General features: G+C 43.5%; 1 long non-coding RNA gene across 1 annotated transcript; it reads left to right on the top strand.

The window, feature by feature from the left end:
• Window positions 1-8,226: 8,226 nt before the first annotated feature.
• On the top strand, window positions 8,227-19,849 carry LOC104912961. Its single transcript, XR_004161186.1, has 3 exons — window positions 8,227-8,900; window positions 18,231-18,285; window positions 19,670-19,849. It is a non-coding gene; the product is annotated as an uncharacterized LOC104912961 (long non-coding RNA).
• The last annotated feature ends 1,592 nt before the right edge of the window (window positions 19,850-21,441 follow it).

Here is a 21,441-nt window from a genome sequence, read left to right as displayed (position 1 = left end):
ATGCTGTGGTGCTCATCCCACTTCCAATCCCATCACTAGGATTGTCAGGGTACAATTTATAGCAGTGAGCAGAATGGGCATATCCCCCAACATTAGTGTTTCGCATGAATCTAGTGCATGGGAAATGGATTTTTTCCTTCAGTGGATGAAGATATCTTCTCATCTGAACCCTTAAACTGATGACATTTCAGAATTCCATTTGGATAGACAGAGAAACAGATCATCTTGTTTTTAATGGCTGATGCTTCTTGCCTGTACAGTTTGTTGAATTATTACTGACATAAAGCATTTCAGACTTTTGGCTATGTATCTAACTCCAGTAAGGTTTGCCTGTAATTGTCTATCCTTAATTAAGGAAAACTACACTTTTCTGAAACTTACCACTCCAGAATTGCCAGAATTGGAACCTGGAAGTTAGGTTCCTAACATTTCAAAGGGCTGTTCTAGTTTTCAAAAGCACTGAGCTACCTCCAACTACTGTGGAAGTTGTCAAGGGTTTAAAGCTCTGGAAGAAGGTCAGGCTGATGTTTTGCAGCCTAAATATGAGCTCTTTAAAAATAAACAAACAAACAACAAAACCAAAAACAAACAAACAAGGAAGAAAAATATCTTAGGCCTTCTTTTTTTTTTTTTTAAAGTCATACTTTTATAAACTGACTAATTGAAAGCAAAGCTTATTTTTAGCATGGTAGGAACATATTTATGCTTGTGGTTGCATGGTCTGTGTAATCTCCAATTTAGAAGGGTGCTGGTTAATGCACTGTTACTGGCCAGTGAGCCATTTACATTGGCTCCTAATGTAGAAAATAAAATTTGATACATTCTTCATAGCTAATTGGCTATTTATTTATTGTTTGTTGCTAAGGGAGCTCCTAAGAGACCTGCTGGTGTACCTTACGAGTTGGGCAACAGGGAAGGTTGACTGAGATGTTACCAAATGTTCCAGGCTTTTCCATACCAAGGCATTACAGTGGAAGGCCGCAGGGAGCTGCCATCCAAAAATAACTTGAGAGTCTCGATCTTGGCTGCACTGCCCATGTGGAGGCTTAAAGTTAAGGGCATTATCTCACTGGAGAGCCTCAGGGACAGAAGCTGCACTCAGGGCTGCAGTTCTTAATTCATTTGAGGCTGGGCATAAGAGATGCCTTCCCCATAACAGGAGTGAAACTCTGCTTTGCCATGGAAAACACTCCTTGGAAAGGGGTCTGCTGAGTGGCAAATGTGTTTTAATACCTGAGCTTTGATTTTATTTCTGCATTTGCTTATGTTTGAGTTTGTTTACACATTGTTGAGTGAAGTGTGGTGTTGGATGATGGTTTGTTCTCCTTCATTAAATTGCTAATAAACTAATTAAGCTAGCAGAATATCATTTGTGTTGAGAATAGGTCCAGAAGCGTTGAGGGTATTTGCCCATGTTAACTTTCCTTTTCACGTTCAAGTCTCCTGTTTTTCCCAATGGACTTTCTCTTGTGCACTTGTACTGATACGCTGGAACTTGGAGATCCCTGAAAGAAAGAGAATAGCAGTGGTATCCCAGCCAACATTTCCTTGCTCAGTAAAAACAAGGTCTGCTGTTCAAAGAGGTTTGGAGAGGTCTACAGGCCAATAACGCTGCTGTGATTTTGTAACTCAGAGGCAAATTTTACTCACTGCAGCACTGTGACCCCTGTGGAATCAACGATGCTGCATCAGCATAGGAAAAAAGTTTGTCCCAATGGCTCCTCATTTTTCCTGTCCAACACAGCTCTCTGCAAAGGCTGGCTTTCTGAAGCAAGCTTCTTTTGCTACTCTGCTGCCTTCAGGGAAGGAACTGTAATAAACAGCGCTGGTTCCTGAAACTCGATCAAAAGAAATACATAGACTGACATTCAGTAAAAATATATATATCACTTCTGGTTTTAAATGAAAGGCAGAAAGACCAAGAGTGCTAATCCTAATGCTCTGGCTGCTCTGCAGGTTTTATTGCACAAGACTTGTTTATTTGCTGGTTGTAGGGGTGATGGTGTTGGTAAGGCAACCAACACAGTTCACAGCAGGTAAAGTTACAGGCGGGACATGTCTCGTCAGAAATGACCTCCTTCAAGCAGAAAGTAGTTACTTCCCTCTGTTAACGCAGGAGAAACTTGCTCAGGTTTTGTGGGACAGAAGAAGTGCACTCAGCTGGCTTTGGGCTGGCGATCCATCTTGCTGGGTTCTTCCTGCAGGGCTGTGGGCTCCTCCCAGCTGTGCTGGCATGGGTCTCACGTCCTTTTTGGTTTTGTCTCCCAGATGTGTCCTGTTTGCTAATTCAGGCTCTCAGTGCTTGATGTTTTCTCTGAACTCTCCAGTCCTGGAGTTGTATGGGGAGCTTAGCTATTGCTTAAAGTTTTGGGGCTTCAGCGGGGATACAAAAAAAGGTTATACACATGAATTTCAAATATAAACTTCACAAACAAATGAAAAGAACCCTTACATTTATTGAGCTTTAACATATCCTGGTTTTCTAGGGCATCATTTCTGACTTGTGACTATTGGAGGTTAGCAGCACTGCTACTGTCTCTTTGTGCATTCAGACTGCATTTATGTTGCTTGGTTTGACATATTCCTGGGAGACTTATTTCCATTCTCTGTGCATTTCACTACAGCCTGGGCAAGGCAAGAGAATCTACTTTTCAATTCAAGCTTTTTCTTTTCCCTTCCTTTAGCCTCAACCTTTCTATCTTTTAGGATACAAACTTGGCTATTATTCTGAAAGCGCATTCACTGCTGAGTATAATTACTGGTGATAAGTCCTACAGTTCACTGGATAACTGTGAACAAATTGAAAAGCACATCCCATTGGAAACCTCCTGGTAGAACTGGAGGGGTAGTTTCGTAGCAGCAGATAAAGTATTAGAAGGAAAATTAGTATATGGGATAATTTTGAATCATTTTGTGAATGTGTCGTGCACGAATTGCCTCTTCTTGTAAACAAAGGAGGAATCTAAAGCTTTTTGTTAATTTTAAAAATAATAAGAAAAAAAAAGTATATCATCAAGACTTTTGTTAACTGTTATGTAGTCTGGCAGCTGGAGGCTGATGCTGTGCCTGTCTGGTCCTACTAGATGGTCATCATTTCTTTTACAGGACACAGTTTTACTGAATTCTGCTTAAACTTTTGGTTTCTGACTAATACAATGCTATGTACTGGTTTCTGGATCTTGACCAAGGACTCTGAAGTCTTGTAAATGATATTTTACAAGTTTTCTAAAAGAGAAAAGTCAAGAACTCTTTTCTCTGACCAGGTAAATGTGTGACTATGATTATAATAGAAGGATCCTTGAAGTGTTTTTCTTCACATGCATAGAAGTCCTTTAAGTATCATGCCCGAGAAGATCTAAGGTAATTTTTTGTTTGTAGTATGCTGGAATTTTTTTGTTTCATGAGTGTTTGTCTACTAGGGCATGGTTGAAATGACCCTCTTAAAATCCACAGTTCAAACTTGAAATGACACAAAGCTGAATCATGCAGGCAAGGGGGTATTACTGTGGATTTATGTGTTTGAGTCTCTTGGCACAGGCCAGACACCTAGTTTTAATGAGTAGAAATGCTCCCAAATTCTACAGGTGTGCTTCTTTAGACCACAGTCTGAACATGTCTCCCTTCTTTCCTACCCTCCAGTAGACTCACATTGGAACATGTCCAGTGCTGTAATGAATTACAAATCTGTAAAATATTTCTCTCCCTCTGCCCGTGGTGATTGCTCTTTAGCCTGGCAGCGAGGCTGGGCACAAATTGGCACTCAGAGCGGTGACTCATGGGAAAATGTGCTGAGTGAGGAAGTGTGAGAGAGTGTGGGGATGGAAGGAGGGGAGGGATGGAAGGTTGGAAAGATGGAAGTGGGGATGGACGGAAGGACGGAAGGATGAAAGGAAAGAAAGATGGAAGGAACCTCAGCGCTGCCCTGAAGCCAAGCGGGAGCTCTGTGCCCGGCGTGTGGGGAGGAGCAGCCTTGGTGGAGCACAGGAGACGGTCTGGACCTTGTGGGCAGGGAGTGGCGTTCCCAGGCAGCGCAGAGGCTGTGCCAAACAACACATGCACCCTTGGCATTGCCTATTGCTTCTGTGTCATGCACAGTTCCACCAAAGCCAGTGGCACCTCGTTAATGTTCGACTGCTGTGAGGCTGAGATGTATATGTTTCCATAGCTTTATACCACTGGGCCTGATTCTACTTTTGCTCTCGCACCAGTTTGATACTGATACAGTTCCTCTGGCTTCCATGACATGAATTCGTATTTTGCCAGTGTCAGCAAGATCTCAATCAGCTTCATTTATTTCAAAAATGTGTGCCTGCAGCTGTTGGGAAAGGATAGGGCTGTAAAAAAAGAACAGAAGATGGTAGGTGAGAATAAAAAAGGGATCAAGAAACAGCTGAAGGATGGGCCTTTGTATTTCTGGTCCTTGTTTGCCTACAATTTGTTGCATTTGTCAGTGAAAAATGGGAGAGATGAAAGAAGTGAATTTTTCTTGAGCTCATGTTGTCTTCGGGCATGGTGAAGCCGTGGGGTTTGCCATCCTCCTGCCCTCATTTCAACTCTTCTGCACATTGGGAAGAAATACTTCCAGTACAAAATAGGAAAGCTCTACAAAGAAATAGAGCAGATTATTTTTTCCAGTTTGCCTTAGGGTTTCCTGGAATTTTTGCTACTGTACATTTATTTAAAGTAACCCTATCTGTTTAAATACACGCTGATCTTTGGTTGCTCTGAGATCAGAATCAGCCCTGTCTGAAGAATGCCTTTTGCTTGCAGTCGTTTCTGTATTGTCAGCCCTTCCTCCTCGCCCCCCGCCAAGCTGACCCTACTGATATCAGGTGACAGAAGGATAAACTGCAACATATGTGGTCCTGGTTGGAAAGAAAGTTATGATCCAAACTGATACAGAAATTGTGATCTATTGTCAGTCTCCTCAAGGATGACAAAGCAATCTGTTTCCAAATGAAAGTAGATGTAAGATAAATTCTTTGACTGCTATTGTATTTTTCTTGGCATTAACCAGACGCTATTACTGTTTTGTGGCTTTGTCACCACCAATTATGAACTAAAATGACATCATCTGTTGTAAAGTGTCATGATCCAAAACTCCGATGCCTCTTTACATTGATGTCATTAATAAATAAAATCAACTCCAGTGATCAGTTAATTCACGTTTAATAAGACTTAGCAAAGTCCTGTCAGATGTTTAGGGAGGATGTTTGGAAGGAAGGGCTCCATCCTGCAGTATGGTACCAGATGAACTGCCCCCTTAATTTGGCCAAGATAATGGTTTTGGGAAAGATTTTTGGTGTGCACAGGGTTTAAATTCTGTGCAATTGTCATCATTACTTACCTGAAATGAAAACAAATCTTTCATAGTGAAACGCAGGATGTTATGCAATAAACCAAAATTTATTGTTTCATTCTCTAACTAAGCACAGCAAATGGAATTAATTAAGATTATTTTTTGTTGACTGTCTCAATTTCATAATAAGCATATTTTTATTTGAGCAATGTGTGTTTATCATGAAAATATTTCAAGCAAAAATAAATTAATAAGATGAGGCAGATTTGTTGTAAGCCATCCTGTGATTTTTTTTTTCTTTTAATATATTCAACATCATTTGTTGTAACTGGTAAAATACTAAAAGCTTTTTAAAAGGATAAAATGATTTACTTTTTTATTGTCTAGACTATATGTAAGCCATTGCTAATTAATACTGCCCTTTCTGATAGCTTTGCAACAGGCATAACTCAAACAAACCAATTATAAATGATTTTTCAATGTAAACTTTTAAGAGCATAGCCTCAGGGCTTGCTCAACATAAAAGTACAATTTAGAAAACATAAGATTTAACTAAGGTCAGGATATATCAGGCGATGATGGATGTAAATGTAAAAACATCTGACTGTGGAATGACAACGTTTTCTTCAAGACTAAGCAAAACGTTGGTGGCAGTGATAAGTGGGATGAAAAATAGCCTAGAATGAACCAGCAGGTTTGACTTTGGGGTCTGTTTGCTGGGCTTTTTCAGTGCTGTTTTTTTTCTTGATTGTTTTGGTTTTCTTCAGCATTTTGGAAGTTGGAGTCCCAGAGGTGGAGCAGGCAGGGTAGTGTAAGTTTTGTAACTGTTTTCTACACCATGAGAAGGTCAGACTTGTCGACATCATCTGCTGTCTTGGGCAGATGAGGCACTGGCTCCTCTGGCTTTGAGTTTCCAGCTACCAAAGGGAAAAGATTATGGCCCCCCAATGCAGGGCTCTGGTCCGGTATATCCTAACATTGCAGTTCTAAGCTTGCTCCCCATTTTGCACGGGTTAAGTCCTCAGAGATCGCTGATTGACTAGATGGTGGCTGACTGCTCTGCTCTGTCTTTAAGACTATTCATCCTCATTGTCTGTCTTTCAACATCCCTCCGAAACTGGCACAGGCTGTGCATCATGTGCTGTACCTAATTTGGTGGAAGCAGTCACATGTCCATGGTGGGATCTGTACCAGATTTGTATGGCGGAGTCATCTGGTATCAATTCCTGCAGAGCGAAGCCTTTGGAGCTGCAGCCTTGGAGTGCTCTCACACCCCCAGCTGCACCCAGCGATCACCCAGGTGTTGGGAAAGATTCCTTTTGCTCTTTGCTGTAGACACCTTAAGAAACTGGAGGTTGGTTGTTGGTTGCTCTCCTGGATGGTAGTTCTCCTTTGGCAGCACCTCCTGTCCTCAGCTGAAAATCAGTGGGCTGTTCATCTTGTGCAGGCTGTAATGAAGGGCAACCAAAGGCCCAGGGTTCCGCCATCTCTTCACTCCTGTGCTGGAGCCAAGCTCAGTCCTTCTGCTGAAGTAAAATCTGGTTTTGCTAATGAAGTAAAGACTAATTAGCTTTATTTTTAATAAATACACTGCTTTCATCTGTGTTTGTTAGAATTCTAACCTTACTGACCAAATACTGGATTTATACCGTGCCTTCATTGCTGGTGAAAGCCAATGGATACTACTGGGGAAAAAAAACACCTTATGGCTTAGTTGAATTAGAAATACTTGTATGGTCTGCTGTTACACACATTTTTTCTGTGTCCTTATGAGTGTGGCAGTTCCACTGGGGCGGGCTCCGCTCTTTTCTCCCATGATCTGTAATTATGGGGACAGGATTAATGAGCACACATTTCATCCAGGGCCTCGGCTCAATGTTAGGGCGTTGTTCGATGAGAGCACAACAGTGTCCTTGCTTGCTGGGAGAGCAAAGCAGCACACACATTGGAAATGACTGAAAATAAACGTGGGAGCTCAAGTGCTCTGTAATAGCTCCCTTTCTCCTCCTGCTTGTTTGGGTAGCAGTTGTCATGACTTTTTGCTTGCTGTACCCAGCTCTGCTGCTAGAGAGGCAAAGCTGCGGTGCCAGAGTTCATGGGCTCTGTTATGTGAACTAGGGGACAGAGGTAGAATGCTTGAGCTGTGGCCCAGGCTCAGGCAGCGAATGCCCCTCCTGGTGCCAGCCTCCCCTTGGTGACATCCCTTTCTGTCACATGCATGGGTGAAAACAACTGCATGATGCTCCCCACGTCTTGCTAACAAAGGAATTGGTTTTCTCTAAGAGTTGCAGATAGTGTGTTATCAGCATCCTCTTTGGATTTTTGCATAATACATTTAGTTTGTAACTTCAGTACACAGTGATTTGTGTAGGATGTTTCATTTTCTTGTCCTTGCTACTTCTGGAAGTAATGAAAATCTGTTCTTTCTCAAATGAAATAGAACAGGAAGGGGAGCTGGATGCCCGGCCTTTCGGTAGCAGGGCTGCAGAGCTGACAGTGTGCTTAACAACAGTGTCTATTGACGTAGACACCGTGCTTGTGTTGTTTTTCAACAACAGAAGATGCTTTGGAAGAGAGGAGCATTATTTTTTTAGCAGAATCCCTTTTCCATTCAAAAACCTCCTGCTATGGATGGGGCTATTTAGCTAGCTGTTTGCAGGCACCCGTAGGGCCTGCTGAGATGAGCTTTGCTTCTGCACTCCCAGGCCTTTTACCTCTGTTGTTCTAAGGCTTTGAGCAGTTTGTAAAATAGCAGTGTTTATTATTTCCCTGTTCTAATTTTATTATACTATCTACCTTAATATTTACTATTCTCTGTTTATAATTTTTTTTTTCCAAATGGCTGAAACTGTCAAAATACAGGGAAATATCAAAGCAGAAGTATCTAGGGCACCCCACAGTAGTCACTGGTCAGTCAATTACATCATGCTACATAAAACAACACTTACTGATGCAGAGGTGGCCTTGAAGAGCTCACCCAAGTGCTGCTCCTTGTGCCTGACACATATGCAGAAGCACACACATGTGCAGAGGCACTCACACAGGCAGAGGTGTGCTGATGTCTGAAGCCCATAGAGCCCAACAGTGGCCCCAGGCTGGACCCAGTACCCAACTGTCACCCATTCCCACTGCCATCCCAACTTTGCTGTGGTTGGTTGCACCAGAATACTTTCTTTCTGCCAATACCACTCCACAGCTGGCCCCACCGTCCTGACAGCCTCTTGTCTCCCTCTCCTTTGTCATCTGCATTATTTCAGTATTTTAACCCCGTTTTTCGCCTACTCTGCTTCACTGGTGCTTGTCCAACATCTGCTCAGAGACGCCTGGTGAGAAGATGCCCTGCAAATCGCCTTGTGGTTTGCAGACTGAATTCCCTAATGATGCTCTCATTAATAGTTCTTGCTGCCAAATGCTGTTTGCTTTTACTTTCAGAACTGTCTGCATTAATAACAAGTACCTCCACTTGGAAATTATTTACATGAAACATTGTTCTCACATCACTGCCACTGACAGCGGCTCCGGACTGGGTGAGAGAAGGACACCGTGATGAATTCACCCATGTGCTGCATGAGACAAGGAGAGCTCGAGGATTTCAGAGCAAGTAAGTCCTGGGAAAAGCAGAACTATTCCTTGCGACAAGGGCTGGTTGCACGGTTTGGGCAGACGAGCTTGTTGGGGATGGTGCTGCACTCCATCTGAACCTGTGGGAAGAGTGCCTGTTCCTAATAAGCACCGTGTGTATTTATGTGGCAGTCATTGTGCTTTGCAAGAGGGGAGTCACAGAAATAATTAGTTAAGAGCGTGAGGTTTTTGGCACAGATTCCCTTTCTCAAGTAGCTGTGATGTTCATATATAAGAAAAATTGATTTGGCATCTAGACAGGATTTCAGCACGCTCATGGTTATGGAAATCAGCTATGGGCATGAAGGAAATCTGTATATTGATTCATAAACTGACTTGATGACTTGTTCATGCTTTAATATTTTCATGGGCTTTTACCCAAAATAAAAATGTCAGTAGATACCGCTTGACTGTGCTGCAGCACTGCCTGAAATGGTGGGAAGAACACAGGAAAGAAAAGGGATTTCCTACTAGACAGAAACCTGTACTGTCTGTGGTAATTATTTTTTTCCTACAAGAGAGGGTTTTTTTTTTTTTGCTATTACCCTTGTTTATTTTGTTAAACTGTGCACTTATATAACACCCCTGGGAAGATCATTACCTGTGAAATCCAACCCAGGTAATGTAGAACGATTTGAAAATAGCCACAGACCTTTTCAGTGGGTAGAATTTGGTCAGGACACAGATGAACCCTTGGAAACCGTACTGCTGTGTGTACAAGGACACAGATCATTGCAAAGATGTCTCTCTGGAAGAAGACTCAGGTTCATGGACATTGTTCTCTGAGAACTCAGGAAGGTCTCACTTCAGCATGTGCTGATAATGCTGGGGCTGTAGCAGTGGTGTGTGTGGCAGTGCGAGGAGTCTGTATTTTGGCATAGTCTAGTAGAGCAAGAACTAGCATCAGTGTTGGCTCTTCTTTTTGGTCAGACTGGCTAGGTGGTGTTTAGTCAGCACCAACACCCTTGTTTCACTGGCTTGTGAAAAAACACCTGGTACTATCCTGTCTCCCCATGAATACTTTTCTCTGCAGGTTTAAAACCTTAATCCCTGAATAATGCCTCCACATGCCTCTTTGGGACCTTCCAGCACTGGCCAGTCCTGACCCTGTATGACTTCAGCTATGTGAGGCTCAAAATGGAGGTGATGTGGCTGCTGGCTATTTTAAATGAATGCAAACTATGTAATGTATAATTTTACTTAAGACCCAGGGCAATAATTATTGTCCAAATGCTGATCTGATTTGCATAAGTGTTCTTCACTTCCATTGTGACTTCAGAAAAAAATCAGTGGGTGTAAGGTACAATATGGCGCAGTGCATGTGCTGTGCCATAGGGGTGTAGAATTTTCTCCATAAATATCTTTTGGCAAGACACAGGAACAAAACCATGAAAATCTATACTGTATTGAGCTGTACAGCTCGGGAAAGGTGCTGTGTATATAACAGCATATTTTGAATGTGTACGTTGTTCCTCATGGACGAAAACTTCCTTTAGACAGTTGGTTATTCATGTTCACAAAAATTCTGTAATGTCATTTCCCCAGTTGGGGTGTACTGAGCCCTGCCGGGGAGGCCATGGAGATGCCTCCAGTTGGGCTTTGGGAACATGGAGAAATTTCCACGTGTTCAGGAAAAGACAAGAAGGCCATTTTGTCATTTGGTGGTTGGCTTCTTGCGGCTTATTAAATAGTCTGCCAGATTTGTGGCTAACGAGTGATTTTAATGTAGTTTGAAGGCAGCTTTTGTTTCCCTCAACCGCTACTTTAAGAAAGATCCCATAAAATTAATTGACTGATGAACTGCATAATTGATGCTGTCTACACAGTGTGCACCAGCCAAAACTGATGGGTAGCGAGAGCACTGGCATCCTGGTAGGGGCTGCGCTGAACCCTGCAGAGAACCTCTGCTCTCCTTCCCTTTATGCTCTTGGGTAGGAGAGGGCATGTTTAGTTTTCTGCTTACTCTATTCCCTTTTGTACTTGCTCATTTGCTGGGTGCATAAAGGAGAAGAGGTCACTTGTGCACATGGGATAAAGAGGTATTATGAATTCTAAAGTGTTTGCTTTATTGGGAAAAGCACACCGAGCAGGAAAGCGCAGGAACATAATGTGTGAAATTTTAATGAATGCTGTGCCAAAGTGTGTGTGCATTTTTTTTCTACCTGTAGCAGCTTTATTCATTTGGGAGAGTACTGCGTACAAGATATTCCTTAGTAGTATGCTGGCTGCTGTTTAGTTTTAATAAATTAAATCCTTTATATCAATGTAATATTCTTTAGACAAGCACTTCCAAGACAGATTAGAAATGAACTTAAGGGGATTAAAAGCTTCTCTTGCTAAAAACAATGTTTCAGATGGGAAATCCACTTATTTATGTCACTTTCAGTGGAGTACATTTGTCTTTAATATGTTTCTGCTGCTACAGAAAGCAGTGCTTTGCCCATGACTGCAGCCTTTCTGCTCTGCTTTACATACGCAGCAGTGTTTATTTTCTTCAGTACTGTAAGTCGCTTTGGGAAAGATTGATGGCTTCCCATAAAACTGCGAGGAACCATTTTCTTTGTTATTTAACAAAAAACAAAAGATTTACTGGATCTGGAGTTTTAAATAGCGTTGGTCTCTGTAAAATGGGAAACTGCGAGTGGAGTGTGTGAGCAGAGAGAAAAGTCTGCTTTGATATTTCTCTTATTGCCTAGTAGCAGGATGCATGCATCTTCTGGAAGGTTCTTGTTGTCTGAAATCCTGGGCATTTTGGGAGCAGCGGGCCCAAGGAGATAGCAGCTCGCAAGCCTGCTTCCCTGAACCCTCCCCAGCTCTGTGGCTGGGTGCTAACACTGCTCCAAGCACATGGTTCAGCGGCACGTCCCAGTGCTTGGGCCTCTGGTACCCACTGAACAGAGCTGATGGAGTGGCGAGGCTGCTGCCATGTTGCTCTCCAAGGTTGCTGGGGTTTGAACAGCACCAGGAGGCCTCAGCTTCACTGCTCCTAAGTCACACAGAGTGGGTCTGGGAGCAGCTGGCTGCCCCATCTCCCCACACTGTGGGGTTTTTGCAGGGCAGGACCAACCCTGTGGGGTAAATAAGGAGTCTCTGCAGTCTTTGGACTGCAGGAGAAACAATCAGGGTAAAATACAAATAGAAGAAATAAGGGAAATTGATGTTTTAATTGGAAACCTTTTAGTCTTCTTCTTGTTGCCACTTGCATGCTCAACCTTGGAAGTAGGGTACCTGCTCCTTACCCTCCAGCTCTGTTATAGCTTGTGGGCATGCAGCTGTTCAATGCATTGCAGTGATCTGGGCAGAGGGAGAGGTCTGAGCCCTCAGCATACCAGGTATGCCTCTGTAGCTGTGTCTGTGACACAGCACTGAATTTCGTTAATTTAGACGCACTTCTATCCATTGTTGGTTAAATCTATTTCAAAATCTCTCCTATTCCACGATGTTCTGTAAAGTATTTATTTAAATGGTTTCCAAGTAAATTTTTCCCAGTACCTGCTTACAACAAGATCGTTTCCATTAGTGCTTTTGGGCCACTGATGCTTTAGGCTCTGCTGTCTCATTTCAGCCACAGTTCCTCTTCCCTTCCCATCCCTGGAGAGTGATTCTCAGGTTGAACTGTGGCACATCCAACAAAGCAGAGCTGATGTCTCAAAGCAGTGCTCCAGAACCGAGTTGCCTGACTTTTCTGGCATTCAGAAGGGCCCTACAGTGAGGCTTTGTATCGGCCTCATATAACTAAGATTGTATGAGAACAGGCAGCTTAGATTAAACCACTATCTCTATTTTATCTTATTTTGTGCTGTTCTGCTGTCTGAGACCAGATTTAACTCCTCTCCCCAAAAAGACTTTCTTTTTTTTGCTGGCCTTAGCATTTATCAGACTTCTAAATCCTTACCTATTGCTCACGATAACAGGAGTTGACTGAAGTTTCACCACTGGTTTCACAGTGGAAAGAGCAGGTTAATTTTCTGCTGAATATCGATGGGCTCTGCTATCAGTATAACTACTATGTATGCTGGGAACTGAATCCATATACATTGCTACACTGCTGATCAGTAAAGCAAGAAAACTTATCAAGAAAAAATACATAATTAGGATCAGGGGTGGAATCTCACTGGGAAATGTGGTGTAAAAACGCTCCTCATTTTAAATTAAGCTTTCGATGGCAAGTGCTTGGCTTTCAACAACTCCTCTGAAACTCTTTTAATTGAAGTTCCATGAAAATCTGGGGAGTTCAGCTCAAGTTCACGTCCCAAACCCATCCTGATTTCATTAAAGATCTGATCTTTCTTTATTTGCCAATAAAATATATATGTGTGTGTGTGTGTGTGTATAAATCAGTATCTGCTTTATAACTGTTTTTTATCGTTTTTATTATTATTATTTATTTAGAGGTACAGTTTCCCTTCTCTTTATGAGGAATGAACTCTGCTCCCTTTGTGTAATGAGTGGGGAGGGACAACTCAAGGGAGATCCTTCACCCAGGTGTGGATTTGGGACTCAAGACACACTTTCCTGCTGCTTCTCTGTTGCTTTCTTGTGTCCCGCATTGGCTGTGGCAGCCTCAGTGCTGGCAGAACCTACAGAAGAGATGTAGGTTCAGTGGCTCCATGGAGGCCAGTATGGTCTCAGGATGGTTGGCCTGGGCCCTGTGTTGCCCTGGTGGAAATGGTGCCCCGGGGGCTGGGGGCTGAACATGCCCTGGTCGGGCTCAGGGTATGGCCGTTCTGCTTGCATGTCACTGTTTTCTTCTCCTGTACCTAAGACCCAACAAAGGTCCTGATTATTTGGGAGAGTCTTGTTCTGGGCTGACAATGAGTTCATGATTTCTTTCATCCTTTTCCCAAGCTTTGTCCCGCTTCCAGCTGCAGTGGCCAGATGCGCCTGTAACCAAGAGCTGAGTGAACACAGGCTGTTTGTGCCAGAGAATGGCTTTGCTCTGCTTCACCAGCACAAAAGTAAGGCAGGCTCCAGAAATCCCCTCCACGTACCCGGGTTTTTCTTCTTCGCTCAGGAAAGGAGGTTTCCTGGGACCTAACAGAGTCCTGCTGTTACATTGCATGGGACTCAGTATGAAAACCTGTTGAAAACAGTATAAATCGTGAATTCCTCGAGGCAGAGAACAATGACACACTTGACTTCTCAGCCCAGTGAGTAGCAGTGCACCAATGACTGCATGCACAGCTCTCCTGCAAAGTACTCAGCCATCTGAGAATCCATTTTTGTGTTTCATCCCACTTTTCTTTTGTTTTATTCCCTTGTGATAGCAGCTACCTGTTCACAGCCTCCCTTGTGAGCCCTGCACGTCACTATCTGCAGTCCTTGTGAGTCACATTTCGGCTTTTCTGATCAAGGTCCAGCTGGAATCTCACATCTTTGTTTCATGTATTTAATATACTCAGAATTCACTAAATGACAGTTTATAATATCATTATCAACAGTTAAAGACATTATAACTTCAAGAAATGGAAAGAAAGTGCAGCCATATGTGGAAATGCTTTATTTTGTGCACTTTTAACCCTCACAATAGCTCAGCTGCAGAAACGGGGACAGCGGTGAGAAGCAGGAAAACAAATCCTATGTCTGCAAAATCATTTTTCAGCTTTCCCTCCACTGTTGTCATGAAAGAGCACTGCGCTATTTGGATGGTAAATAACAACCAAGGACTAATTTATTTTTCTTCATAAAATTATTTCTTGAATTGGATTCAAATGTGTTCCTTATTACACGGTTTGATAATTCAGTGATGCTTTCCCCCCATAACATATGAGCTGATTTAAACCTTCACTCTAAACAGCCTCAGGCTTATTAAGAACAGTGTGGACTGAGTATGGATTAGGTTTAAAAGTAATAAAAAAGTAGACCTGTTGGTTAGGTGAAAAATTCACTATCAGATTCCTGAGTGCAGCTTTCTTTTCATGTGCAAACTGCATTAAATGAGGCATTTAATTCAACAAATCCATAGTTCTGATCCACCAGAAATAGAGACTGGGTTAGTTCAATTTGTAACAAACGATCTCCATATGATCAAAGTCCTGAGAGCTGATTCCAACATACTGCTTAAATTAGTCTAACACCGAAGTGTTTGGCTCTGGGACAATATTTGGAATGTCTTACCAGAAGAAAAATTCCTCTGCACACATGGTTCCAATATCGGGGAATGCCAACCTTGCTTTTTAATGGGCTGACAGGGAGCCTCCGTGCTAACTTTCTGACTCCAAAAAGTTCTTGTGCTGTCACCCGCAAACCAGCTTGGATAATTTTTCCTTGGCTTCCTTATTAAAGCCTGAATGAAGGGATTGTGTGGCTTTCTTAATGTCACTTGGTCTGCTTGCCATAAATTCAAGCACTCATGATGAAAGCTCCACTTATATTTCGCTGGGAAATGGAATCAAGGAGAATGCACCCTCGTTCACAATAAATAACTAAAGTTGAGTTATTAAGTGTATTTCATATACCAGCGCCTTATTACATCAGCAGTTTAGATAATGGCTTCTTAAAAATATTTCTCTACTGAAATCCACGAGGAGCGGGTTGCACATAGACGTCCCTGTGCACAAAAACCAAAGCAGCTGGCTCCAGCAGTAACTTAGGACTGTATTAACCAATAGCAAATATTTACATTTTTACATGCTGCTGTCTGTTTAGATTACGCAGCCGTTGTGCTCCCAGCAGTGAGCAGAGGCAGTGTTTGCTCGCCCCTGCCAGGAGCGTTTGCTTGCTGTGAGCGGGATGCGAGCTGGTGCAGCCCTGCGGCTGCAGTGCATGGTGAGCATGGCACTCAGTGCTCAGTGCGACTTCGTGCCCCTGCCTCCCTTCACTCTTGTTTGTCACAGTAACCCACAGCATTTTCAAAGGCCTCGGCTGGATTTCCTCTGTTTTTATGGTTTGTCTTAATGTGAAAGTGATTCATAGAATTAAGCTGGAAGGGTGCTTTGTGGCCTTCCAATATTTGAAAGGAGCACATAAACAGGAGGGGGAATGACTATGAGGGTGGATAGTGATAGGACAAGCGGGAATGGTTTTAAACTGAGACAGGGGAGGTTTAGGTTTAGGTTGGATATTAGGAGGAAGTTTTTCACCCAGAGCATGGTGAGGCAGCGGAACAGGTTGCCCAAGGAGGCTGTGGATGCCCCATCCCTGGAGGCATTCAAGGCCAGGCTGGATGTGGCTCTGGGCAGCCTGGTCTGCTGGTTGGTGACCCTGCACATAGCAGGGGGTTGGAACTGAATGAGCATTGTGGTTCTTTTCAACCCAGGCCATTCTATGATTCTGTGATATTTACATGCCTTGAATATGCATATCAGGCTTTACGTTTTTACACCATGACTGTACATGCATGTATAATACTATGTTCCTAGTGTTCCACTAGGAACAGCCAGTGAGTACATGCCCCTATCAGCATGTTGTTGTTGCAGCTTTGCAGCTCCCTCCTGGTTGGTTACGTTGCATTTTGGCTAACGAGGAGATTATTTTTAAATCTGTGCTAGACATTGCTTGGTATTTTATAGCAGCTGGAAGAGAAGGAGGTGGAATGATGAACGGTTGGAGCTCAGAAATGGAGCAGAACTGCTGTTTTCCTGGTAACTCTTCTGAACAGGTGGCTAAGTAAGCCAATTAAACAGACTTTAAGAACAAATTATGATGGTAATCCATTGTCTGGGATCATTGAAATGCGCTGGGTGGAATCTGGTCCCCAGAGCTGCCTGAATAATGAAAGTCTATTTTGGTGTAATTTTATTGTTTTCCTGTGTTCACTGAATTTTCAGAGGAGCTTGCCTTCCCTCTCTCTCTGGGCTGGGCTTCAGGGCACACAGCAGCCTGGCAGCATGGGCTGTGCCTGGCTGGTCGTGTCCTCCTCAGATGCTCTCCTCTGCATGGTCTTGCTCAGAGGTGATTAAGAAACAAATCAATGACCAATGAGCATTACTGTGTGTGTGATGGGAAGGGCAGTGGGAAATTTGAGTTTTGCTTCCACCAAGATGGCTCATTGGCTTGGGTACTGCTAGAGAACCCCAGGACCAGCACTGTGAAGCCACTGTGGTCCTCACCACTCAGCTCCCTCTGCTGAGCCTTTGCAGGTTGCTTTGTGTTTCCTTTTTGCTTTTAAATCCGGGACAGAAAGGAGTTCTGTGGAATTATTCCAGGCTATCGTATAGTAACAACTCCACGTTGCCACGTAGGGCTGCATGAACCGGTGACCCAGTGACAAAATAAATTACGTGTGAGCTGAGGGCTGGAGATGGTGAGTGGCAGAAGAATGGTGCTCCAAACTGTGTTCAAGAGATTCTGTATTCATTTTAGAAAAGTGACTGTTTAGCCAATTTATTCATTTGACAAGTTCCTTTTTAACCATCTTAATTCACCATTTAGCCTACAGTGCCCATCATTAGTTTATTAGATATTCATCGAAAGAGATTTTAGCATAAATACGGTTCCACAGAGGATTACACACAGGGAATCTATTCTTTTAACCTACTTATTTGGATACCAAGTATTTGTTGAAGTGGACTCGTATTTACTTAGTCCCTTAATGAAGTCTAGAAAAGCTTTTCTGTAAAGGGAATATTGTTTTGTAAAAATTAGCTAACTTAAATAGTTTTCAAAGTCATCTCAGAACAAAGATTTCAAAGACAGAGCGCCAGCCTAATATTTACTTTTTACGCCGTACGGTAGTTTAGACTTGCCAGAAAAAGTGCACTTGCTTTTTTGTGTTGTTTTGTTTAAATTTCTCTGTTTCTAGTTGTGAGATATATATGTCATTTCTAGGGGTATGGAACTAATTGAGGAATATGTCCTGCCCTTGTTGAGGTGAACAGGGCAGATAAATAAAAACTCCATTGGACATAAATCTCCTCCACTAACATCAAAGAAACAGGATCCTGCTAAGTGTATTTGTATAATGCAGTAATTTATGCAAAAAGCAGCTTTTGTCAGCAATGCAACAAAGCAGCTTTGATAAATGTCCCCTAATTTATTGTCATGTATCTCAAATCAAAGTAAAACATTTACAGCCTGCACACTGAAGGAACCCAGGCCCAGGGCACTTAAAGGGTTTCTCTCCCTCTCCATCTCCAGTCCCCCCGCCCTCTTCTTTTTTTAAAGTACATAAAGCTAAGTTGGGCAAAAGGTTAAAAAGGCTCTGTTTTGAATGCTAAGTACTTTATACAAATTATGGGAAAAATAATAACGGAGCTGCTTAAAGAATGACAGAAAAGCCTGTACAAATTCAGATTAAAAATCCTCTTAGCTTTTCTCTTCTGGGTGATGTTTAACAAATCATAATGCAGGCACTAATTGTGTTTTACAGGGACAATCCCAGTGTCTCGGGCTCTGAAAAAAGAGTGAAACAGTGACTGGAAATGGTAAGTGTTGGCCAGTGCTTCACTGCCCTTCCCAGGTCTCCTGAGCCTTGCCAATATGGAAGTCAACCCAAATGTGAGATGGTGGAAGGAGATGTTACCACTGACTTGGAGATAAAAATGAGCCCCCAAGCCACTGCTGGTTCTTCCATGGTATAGAAACTCACTGACTTGAGCTTCTCCCAGCTTCTAGGGAGATGCAATGGCCCTGTCTACAGAGCCAGTCCCAGAGGACCATTTTACAATGGAAAGGTCACACAGTGAGGTGTGACTGATGAGGCAGGATCTGAAATGGAGTGGCCATAGTGCCATTGAGGACACGGGTGCCCCGCAGCCAGGCCCAGTGCTTCAGGCCTGGCCTCTGTCAGTGGGTGCCACTAGGAGCACATCCCTGGCTTCACTGCCTCTGCCACACTGTGTGCCAGCTGGCTGGTCTGGTCACTGGGTGTCCTGGGTTGGACCGTGACCGGGGAGCGAGCATCGCCATGGGGTGAGCTGGGAGGGAGGGGAGGAGACAGGGCTGGTGTGTGGGCATCACCTCTGGCAGTGAGGGTGGACACGGTGGGGCCATGGACCATCCTGTGGCCACATCTGGGGACAAAAAGGGCGAACTGCTACCCTATGGACTGGGATGCTGTCCTGCAGTGCTGCTGAGGAGCAGGAGCTCACTCAGGAAGATCTGGAGCTGGCTCACGGCAGGGAGGCTGCCGAATGCTGATAAATTAAAAGTATGTGGGCTTGTCAGTCACCCGCACTGCCTTCCAGTTACAAAGACCCAAAGTGATACGGCTGCTTCTCGAGACCCTTTGATATTTAGGGGGAGTGATAAATTCAGTTCTGTTTCTGCAGAGATCTAGAGCAGCTCCACATGTCAAATTGCTTCAGAAGTAGACAGCATTTCTATGTTTTTTACTTAGAAAGCTCTGTTTATAATAAACCAAACATACAGCTCCAGGAGTACAATATCCTTCGAGTGGAGTTGTTTCAAAGTGTTTTACAACCCATCTGGTAGACTGACTCGAACTATTAGGCATGTTCTTGGAGAAAATGCTTTATTTGCACAGATAGTAGTATGTTTCTGGTACTGCAAACCAGAAGAATGAAGCCTTGCAAATCCAGGCCTGTTGCACCATAAAACAGACATGCGTTCACTGAGAAAGTGAAAAGGAGTTGTTGTTTTTTAAAAATGTTCTACTTTCTTTGTGTAAAGTTGTGCCTGTGGGTAGCAGAGCCGGCGCCATGCCAGCCCTCATTGGCACGTGGGGCTGCTTGCTGCAAGGCCTGAGCATGGTGCCTTGCTGGTGGCATCGTGGCACACTCAGGCTATAAGCCAACATAAGAGTTTAACTTCATATCATAATTGTTGGGGTTATAATTTAAATTTTAGAAAAAGGATTCTGCAGCCTTGGTGACTGAATGAGAGATGTTCGTGTTAAAGGCACCGAAGGTGGACTCAGCAAGGCTGATCACGGGTGCAGTGAAAGCAGTGCCTGACCACAGTAACACCTCCATCAGGTGCAGAGCTCAAGGGAGAACTCCCAGGAACAGGTAAGTTTAAAAAAAAAGACATCACGGACATTCATCAACTCTTGCTGAATAATTATGGAGACCAGCCAGTGGATGTGAGTGAAGTGGTGGGCAGGGACAGTGGTTACCTCTGCTGGTGCAGATTTGTACAAGTGTGGCATGTGGGCTCTCGTTCATTGCTGGTGAAAATGCAGAGCTAATGGTGGTGACTGTGTTGAAGAATAGCGTTTGTTGCAGGTAATCTGCTCTACCAAATAGTGTTACTGTGCTCTTTGTGTATATATCTTTATACACAGAAATATGGATAAGGAGACAAATGTATATGTGTGTGTGCATCACATTATGTGTCTCTACATAAAGACATTTCAGTACATCTGTATGTTAGATCACAGAGCGTTGCTGGAGTGAGGGGCTTGCCCAGGGCTGTGGCACTGCCATGGCTCATGGACCTGTAGGGGCACAGCAGATGACATTGGTTTACACAGCAATGTGCAGGGCGGATGGTGGCAGCCCTGCCTGCAGCACAAAGCTGCATATGGGAGCAGAGGGACACAGGCAGCAGGAGCTGCACTGTACTCCGTGTGCAGCTCAAGGCTGACGGGTTCCCACATCTGCTACAGGAGGTCAAAGGAAGTCCTCAAAGTAAATTTAAAAGTACATTTAAAATGTGCACATGTAGCAGCAGCATGATCAGCAAAGCTGTTAAGCAGATATGCCACATTAAAACCAGTCTCCTGCAGGCTCCAGCAGGGCTGCTCCTGGATGGCAGTCAGGTGGTGGCCGGTACCCAGAGGGCCAATACCTTCCTGTCACTGTCACTGCTGCTTGCTCTGTGCTTACTGCACGGCTGAACCACTTCTCTGTGTCTTAGCACTCAGAGAAATGAATAGGAGCTTTCCCTCCTCCATGCTAAGATCTGAGGGCAGCAGGTGTGCTTTCCAGCAGCAGCTTGCGATGCACGGCCCACCATGCCTGCAGTGCCCAGATTGAGGACGCCCCTGCCCTCTCCCCACTCACCCCCCACTGCCAGCATGGTCCTGCTGCATGAGGTGCTGGCAATGCACGCTCACCCTGTGCCCTTCCTCCTGCATCCATTTTCTCTTTCTTTTTGCATCAAGGCTTTGTAATGAAATTTTATCCCAATATGTTTAAAGCAGAGACAGCTGTGAGTAGCTGTTAAATAGACACAGAGAAGAGCTTGGTCCAAAATATGCGTGTTCAACACAGTGCTTTAGCTATAAGTTGTGCTACGAGACCGCAAAAATGAAGAAATTCAAACATATTAATTGTTTGAAATGGGAACACTCGTTGCGAAGGCAGGCATCCTCTGAGAGGTCTCACTTTATCTCAGCGCACTTATTTGGAAGCAGTACATCTGACACACAGTTTCAGTTTATTGTGTAATGCTTCAATAAGAAGTAAATGCAAATTACCAATAATGATCCTTATAATTTGAAACACAACCAAAATCAAACTTTTTGAGCAAAGAAATGGAACAAGATTTTGTTTTGTTCATCATATCTCACAAATTAGTCTTAATGTGACACACACATTTCGAAAGAGTTCACGTTCAGTGTGAGCAGGCCAAATTAAGAAACACTACAAACCCTGCCCCCCCATCTCAGAACATGG

Source organism: Meleagris gallopavo, chromosome 13, assembly GCF_000146605.3.
Source record: "Meleagris gallopavo isolate NT-WF06-2002-E0010 breed Aviagen turkey brand Nicholas breeding stock chromosome 13, Turkey_5.1, whole genome shotgun sequence".
In the NCBI taxonomy this organism is placed as follows: Eukaryota; Metazoa; Chordata; class Aves; order Galliformes; family Phasianidae; genus Meleagris; species Meleagris gallopavo.
Note: the sequence above shows the minus strand (reverse complement) of the source record. Positions and strands in the feature narration are given on the sequence as shown.